Below are 7,626 nucleotides of genomic sequence, written 5' to 3' on the forward strand. Positions count from 1 at the left end.
TTTTAAAAATAAAACATGCGTTTAACAGGGTTCCTTTAAAAATGTTTTATAAGTGGCTGTAACAAACTTTACCAGGGATATAATCAACATCATTTTTGTGATTTTTAAAATAATGACTACACTTCTTAATTCCTCTTCTTTCCCAGAAGTCAGGTTGCAAGTGGGCTGCTATTCAGACCCACAAACTTGATGCCTTCTTTAGAATAGAGCCTATTTCTCATCTGAATAACCAATGTCATCTGTGTCTAGCCTGGGCAGGAATTAAACATGGGTTTTAGGACAGATACATTTTTCCAAGCCAGGTACGTTTGTCCAACCTTTCACTGGGTGACACAGGATAGGTCTTGTGTCTCCATTCTCTTCGGTGTAAAATTGGGATAAAATTTCCTATGCACAAAGATAGTAATTGAAGAACAGGCCCAGATGTGTGCTTGGTGCCTCTCAGTGGTTGGCTCAAGGCAGGGCTTGAACATCAGATTCTCTCCCTGCAGAAGAAGGTCACCAGAATGGAGATTCCTCTAATCACTATTTACTCAATGTGTGGCCCCAGTATCACCGGGAAGTTTATTAGGGCTACAAAGTCTTGACCCTCTAATGTGTTGGATCAGCCTCTGTCCTATACACAGGGCCCAAGCCATTCTTAAGCACAGGAGGGTCTGAATACCATTTTCTACCTATAGAGCTTTAAGAAGTTTGTAAATCTTATGTCTTTTTTTTTTTTTTTTTTTTTAGTTTTTGTCTATGTTTTGCATTTTTATATCTTACAACCTTGTTGACCTGAGTAGGGACAAGTCCTCCCAGGCTCTGCTCATTGCTAGGGATTGTAAATAACTCTCTGAGTTCTACTTTGCAGAGCAGATAACGCCTGTCTAGATAACGCCAATCCTTACCCCAGCTCCCTCTTTCCCTCATTTTCCTACAGCCTGGAGACTCTCCCACCCTAATCCCTGTAGACAGCACACCTGAACTTCATTGCCGCTGAAATCCTCAACAGCCAATCCCAAGCCTGTCTCCTCCTCCACTTAGCTCTTCCATCCCAGGGAGAACACCTTCAGCTCACTCCCTCTGACTCCTGACCAGCCTGGCACCTCCCCATGTGCCTATACTTAGCCTGGAAGAAGCCCCCAACACTCATGTTGGGTACTGTAGCATGCTATCATTATCATGGCTGTCATTTGCTGAGCTGTGAGCTTCACCATATAGGAATAAGTCCCATAATCACAGACATGTTACAATAAAGCCACCCTTTCAAGCTTTTTTTTAATGGCTACTTCTTGGGTCATTTAGAGCAGTGAGGAAGGCCAGCAGAGCTGGGTATCCTCGCAGGGTGCAAGCAACCAGCTGAAACTCTAGGAGAACGATAAGCTTCCTCATCAGTCTACACTAGCTTTCAATGAAGATGATCAAGGATAGCCACGGACAAGGTTGTAAATCTGCCTAATGTGCCAAGGATGTGCTGAGTGCCAGTGGTCCTCTTAGCAAGCTTTGAAAGCTGCAGACCTACTCTTGTAAATGGCCCAGCCCTCAAAGACAAAGGAACCATTTGACTCAAAGCACACAAACTTATTTGCCGTAGTCGACAAATGTCAGGGAAACAAATATACCCATTTCTTTCCCCTGTAGTTTCTCAATATGATGTGTGTACTTCAGCTAGAAACACGTCCTTCCGGGGAACAGCTGTTATATGTGAGCAGCCTCTGCTTCTACCTTTGTACGTCCCTCCTCGCTCCTGTTCTTAGGAGAATCTGAGTGGGTGGAAGTGAGCTTGTCAAAGTAGAGGCTAATGCTAGCAGACGTTCAAAGAATATAAACTAAGCTTTATCTCTGAGATCCCATGATGGGGTCGGGGGAGCACCCCTCTCAGAAAGATTCCATGTTTGCTCCAAGCAATCAAGTTCTTTTATGATAATTTTATTAAGACAGTAGAATTTGGTTGGCAGTTTGTGTTAGGACTGCAACTAGAAGAGGAAAAATTCCGTGAATTGTCTTGTAACCATCAGAATAATTTTTATTTAATAAAATAACTTCATTTGTCATGATCATAATCAAGAGTCAGCTCCAATCCCTGGCCATATTGTGCACAACAGAACACTACTGCCAACCAGAGTCTACAAATAACTTGTTTGCCTGCGTGTCCAACAATGTCACCCGAAACCAGGGCCTTGTTCCTTGAAGTGTTTTGTTTGATGGTTCCTTGACCCTTTTCCAAGAGACCTAATTTGCCCAAGGGAGCCTGGCCCTGGAAAGGGGTGTTTGCATGTGCTTAGGAAAATGAGCCCGAAATAGTGACTTATTTGGAACCGTGAACAGAATGGAATGGGAAGGGCAGATGAGCCAGTTTGAGCAGGCACAGAACAACCTGGGCCTTGCAACTCTTATAAAAGGGACTCTAAGCAAGCACTGTGTGGAGCCTGGATCCAGCAAGACCCCATCTCCAATCAGCAGACCTTGTCTCTGCTCGAAATCCCTTCTCTAGCTGTGCCTTAAAATAAGCCATAGCATCTTAAGTGACACTTAAACTCGGAAGATGGTGCGGGTCTCCCGGTTCAGCCCTGCAGACACTGTTGTGGAGACTGCTCTCCAAGGTACGTCACCCATTTGAAACTCAGTCCTGTCCTGTGGATGACTGCTCGTACATAGGTGGAGACAGGATCCAAATTAAAATGCTTTTCTCTGCTGCCAGGAGAGTTGACAACTGTGTTGATGTATGGGTTATCCGAAGAGAGGGCTTGACTCTGCTGCTCTCTCACTGTACTGAGAACAAACAGGGGGTGGGAGGGGAAGGGCAGCAGTGTGTGGTGGTGGTGGGGGCTCGCCTCACATCGAAAGGAAGGCAGAATGAACCAGGGGACTAGTACAAAAACAGTAAACTCCTGCCACTGTGTGGCCTTCTGGGGCTGTGCCTTTCCTGTCTCTTCTGCTCTTTCTTCCAGTCTTCTCCCCCTTCTACCTGATGAAATTGAGTTCGTTGTTTATTTTCACAGCCTGAAGCCTCTTAACTCCGAGCTGGGAAAGATGGCGAGAGAGGCTCTCAAAATAAATCTTAAAATCCTGAAGTTAGATTTATTTATATTAATTTCTTTCTTTCTCTTGTGTTTAAGAAGAATAAAAGAAGAAACAGAGATGCATTGACAACGTTTAACGTTTAAACTGGCGGGGTTAAGTTCAGCTTGAGGCCTACTTAGTTACAATAGTAATGAGAATCGTACCTTTTAGAAAATTTAAATCCATCTTCGCACAATTAGCAAATTATTAAATGACCTTTCCTTCAATGTCTTCAAGCAATGGCCTGTTCCCACTAATAGGAGACCATGTTTTACAAGGCTCACGTTGATTAATTGACAAATGCTGATAAAATCAAAGCAGTGTTAAAACTCAGCGCACCAACAGCAACATAAATTACATTTGTTCAATAATGTTCCAAGTGGCTATGCATTTATGCTTTACCTTTCAATAAATATCACTGTCTTAATTGAAATATCCATTGTGAAAATTTACCTCAGAGGAGGACTGTCAGGATGCATAGCCTGGGCCAAACATTTCTCTATCTGTACATGGTTTTTAGTTTAATTAAAGCCATTGATTGCTGTGACTGTCTTTAAGAATGATACTTTATATTTTGTATGAAGATGACCTAAACACAGTTTCATATTGCACTTTGAAAATCACATACCCTCAAGTGATTTTCATTTGCCTTCCTTTTATTTTTCTTAGTATTACCATCAGCTACCCAAATAGATAAATAAATAAATAAATAAATATTCTAAACAAATTGCCTTATGTTACTCATAAAGAGCATTGCGTTATTGACTCACTGTCAGGACGCTTCTGGGCGCCACTACATGGCTTACAGCTGACTGGTGCTGGTGTATTCTCGAGACATGGGGCTGCTTGCCAAAGCCAGACTCCTGCATTCAACAGGAATGGATTGCTTTCTGCAAGGGTCTCAGTCCATTCCTCCTACAGCTTCTCCTAATGTCGGTTGTATGAGGGAAGTAAATACCCACATGATCCAGACTGCATCCATCTTCGATAGAGCAGGAAGACCCCAGGGCCACTGTCAACCCTGCCTTTGTCTAGATCTCCAGAGAAAGCAAAGGCCTCTCCCCCCACCCCTCGACCATTCTCTCTCCAGATGGAACGCCTCATCCTCCCTGGTCTCTGACAGGAGAGGGTCAGGATACAGGATGCGTGAGGTCGGCAGCCAGACTTCATGCCCACACATAAGTGTAGTGATTAAGGTGCTGAACGAAGACTGCAGTTTCCTTCTCCTTCTGCTAGAAGATCCAGATAATGGTTGCAGCCTTTGAGGTTCCTAGAGCTGATTGCCTCTGTGGACCTCCTCCCTCCCCTTCCCGCAGCACGTGTGACTTCTTAAAAAGACCGAGGAAAGATGTGGTTGCATCATGCCCTTCTTGGTACAAAAGTAGCTAGCCCTCCTGACTCACAGGCACCCTGCCTGGGCCCATGTTCCCTTCAATTTCTGTTTTGACAGCATAGAGGATCTCTGTCCTTTGATCCTTCACCCCAGGTTTCCTAAATGTCCCAAGTTGCTGCAGCTGAACAGAGTGGGCAGAAAGAATTCATCTGGCCAGAGAGTTTTGCCTGTGGTTAAGCAACACAAACCTAAACATTTCCAAAGAAGTAAAACGCTTTGTGGGCATGTGTGTGTGTGTTGTGTGTGTCTGTTCATAAGTGACACATGTGTGCACATGTGTGTTGAGACTGGAGGTTGATGTCATGCGTCTACTTCCGTTCTCTACTCACTACTTCTCTTTTGAGGCAGGTTCTCTCCCTGAACCCAGAGCTCACCATTCAGCTGCACTGGCTGGCCGGAGAGCCCCAAATTTCTTCCTGTCCTTCTCTCTCCACTGATGACAGAGATGACAGATCTCATGGCTTAATCCCATCCGTCCTTTAAGACTGGGTTCACGTGTCCCTTCTGCGGAGTTCCTACCCTTCCTTTGTCATATCTCACTCTGTTTCCTGTGTGTGGAGAGAGGCTTATTCGCAGCACCAGGAGATAGCATGTATCTCCAGGATGTTACAGCCAGTTTTATACACCTGCCCAATGCGTGCACAGGGGAAGTGGTCGGCGCCTGGTTCATCTCACTCCATCTGCACAGCGCCTAGTGGAGGCTGGAGCTGGGAGTTCTATACATACTGCTGGGCTGAGCTGAATTGTGTCAGCATCGGTTCTTTTAATTATAAAGGCCCTGCGCTTCCAGAAGGCACGTCAGTAAAAGTGTCTTCTGAAAATTCCTGAAGACTTAAAGTTTTACGTGCTTATTTTTAATATGAAAATATAATATAAAACTAGGGATATATTTCCATATGTATAATACATTTGAGCAGGGAAGAATTGTTTTATCACAGTTTTACTTTGCTTTATGTGAAAGAGGTAAATGTGTGAATTTGATATCTAGAACCAAACATGTATTAAAATGTACTAAAAGCCACCTTGTTTTCTTCTGTAAGTGAAAAAGTTATCAGAAAATTTGCCTTTTGTAGAGAAGAATTTTCTCAAAATGATAAAGGCATGTCTATATTCCAGCCAAAATTTTCTTGACATGAGTATCATGGATTTGTGAAGTACGTTTACAAGGCTGGATATATTCCTAAGAAGATGTTAACTTTATACAACAGGTATTATCAGCTCTCTAAAAATAATAACTCTTCTTATTGTCATGAAATTTCAATGTATTATATATTATTTCTGGTATAGTTAATAATAAAATCACTCATATAAACATTTATTGATTTTACCACAAATCTTACTTGAAGGAACCCACATGTTACACCTTTGACTTGCAAGAGCTTAGCACTAGTGAGAATGTTATGGACATTCAAGAACTACAAAAAAAAAAAAGTATCAGACACAAATCTCAGAGACATACTGTCCAAAAAACCCAAAAATATTCTATATGGACAGGAAACTTTATATGGCCTTTATTTAAATATATCTGCTTTCCCCCTTACCTAGAGTGACTAAGAGAGGCTTACAGAGAGACACAGGTTGTGTAGGGGTTGGGATTTTGTTTACAAGGCGCATGTCAGTCCTTGAGTGTACCACTTTATCCAGACAGAATGCCAGGTCGCCATTGCTTCTTCTCCCTGGCGTTAATGAGTGCATGAAGTTCCTTTAGCAATACACTCAGCGAAAGACAGTATTCCTGACTACGGAATTGTGTCTATAATGCGCCCTCAACGTACATCATGTGGCAACCCTAGTACTTTTAGACTAGGTTCTTCCATGCATAAACTGTAGTGTTGACCTTTTGCAGTAGACAGGCCTAGAAATATGTGAGTGTCTTCAAAATTCAAATGCAGCTTTTGAAATGTGTTTTAATTTTCACGGACAGCTGAGACCCAGCTTGTGCTAATACCCAGCTAATCTGAGGTCTGGGAAGAGCCTGAGACTTAATCAGACTCTGGCTTCTCGGCTTGCCTTCGCCCCAAGGGCAGAGGTTCTGAGGTCCCATTTGGTTCAGTTCATTCCTTACATTGGCATTTTGATTTCCCCAAAGATCTTTCTCTCACGCCTAAGGATTTGTATCATAAGCATCTCATTTGGACCAATAAACATACCTCACTCAATTTTAATTAAGAAGTAATGCTGTTGTTTATTTATTAGAAATTTATTTTAAACATAAATATTCCTCCTCATTTTCTATCTTTTAAAATGCCCTTACTTGTCCATCGCTTCTCATCCAAAAAAAATAAATAATAATAATAATAATAATAATAATAATAATAATATATCTAAGGGGAACACACCACCTCATTATCAGATGTCACTCTACTCTGATGACTGGTCCCTGGGATGGCAACACACACAGCCTCATCCCATGTTGCTGACCATGAGCATCGGATCCATAGTCCTGCCCTGGGGCAGGCAGGTGATGGGGCAGGCCTCGGGGTGCGAAAGCTTCATCAAGCCAGTTCCACTGCATTAAAAATTAAAACCCGCTCAGAAGCAGGCTGCTCACCCTAGCCTGGAGCGTGGAGCAGTCACCCCCAAGTGGTAATCACGCTGGAGGTCACCCTGCTTCATTCTCAACATCTTCCTCTGTGTGTGTCTTATGACTGGCATCGTGTTTGATTGAACAATGGGTGCAACTGTGATAATTCTTTTTTTAAAAAAATCCTGAATAGAATACTGAATTGAGGAAACATTAAACCATTGTAAAAAAAAAAAAGACACACATAAATTGAAGTTGAGTACAACATAATTTCTAGTATGTTCACTGAGCCTCTAGTCAACAGACAATTCCTTGGTGATTATAACTACCAGAAACAATTTGCAAATGATAGGAACACAAGCTTGCATTATAGACTTTAGTGATTTTTTTTTTTTGGATGGGATATGGAGTCATTTCTATTTCGTAAGCCTGTAATTTATACACCCAGCACTGTGTAATGATTACTGAGCCTCGGAGTGATAGTCTGAATACATCAAAATTAGCGCGGAACCGACAGTACGGCTCTCAGTCCCTCTCGCTTTGTCCTTCCTGACTGAGATAGATTTTAAGAGTACTGGTTGGTTCATTTTGTAAAAACCATGCCTTTGATTTAGCCGGTGCTCTCTGATGATTAAATTAAGATTATGCAATTTTGGGAAAAGCA

The 7,626-nt window shown here is 42.3% G+C and overlaps 1 protein-coding gene across 36 annotated transcripts in view; it reads left to right on the forward strand.

The window, feature by feature from the left end:
* Enox1 (ecto-NOX disulfide-thiol exchanger 1) overlaps positions 1 to 7,626 on the forward strand; it is a 565,516-nt gene that overhangs the window by 315,219 nt on the left and 242,671 nt on the right. The window lies entirely within an intron of this gene.

The sequence above is a fragment of the Mus musculus genome, chromosome 14, assembly GCF_000001635.26.
Source record: "Mus musculus strain C57BL/6J chromosome 14, GRCm38.p6 C57BL/6J".
Taxonomy (NCBI): Eukaryota; Metazoa; Chordata; class Mammalia; order Rodentia; family Muridae; genus Mus; species Mus musculus.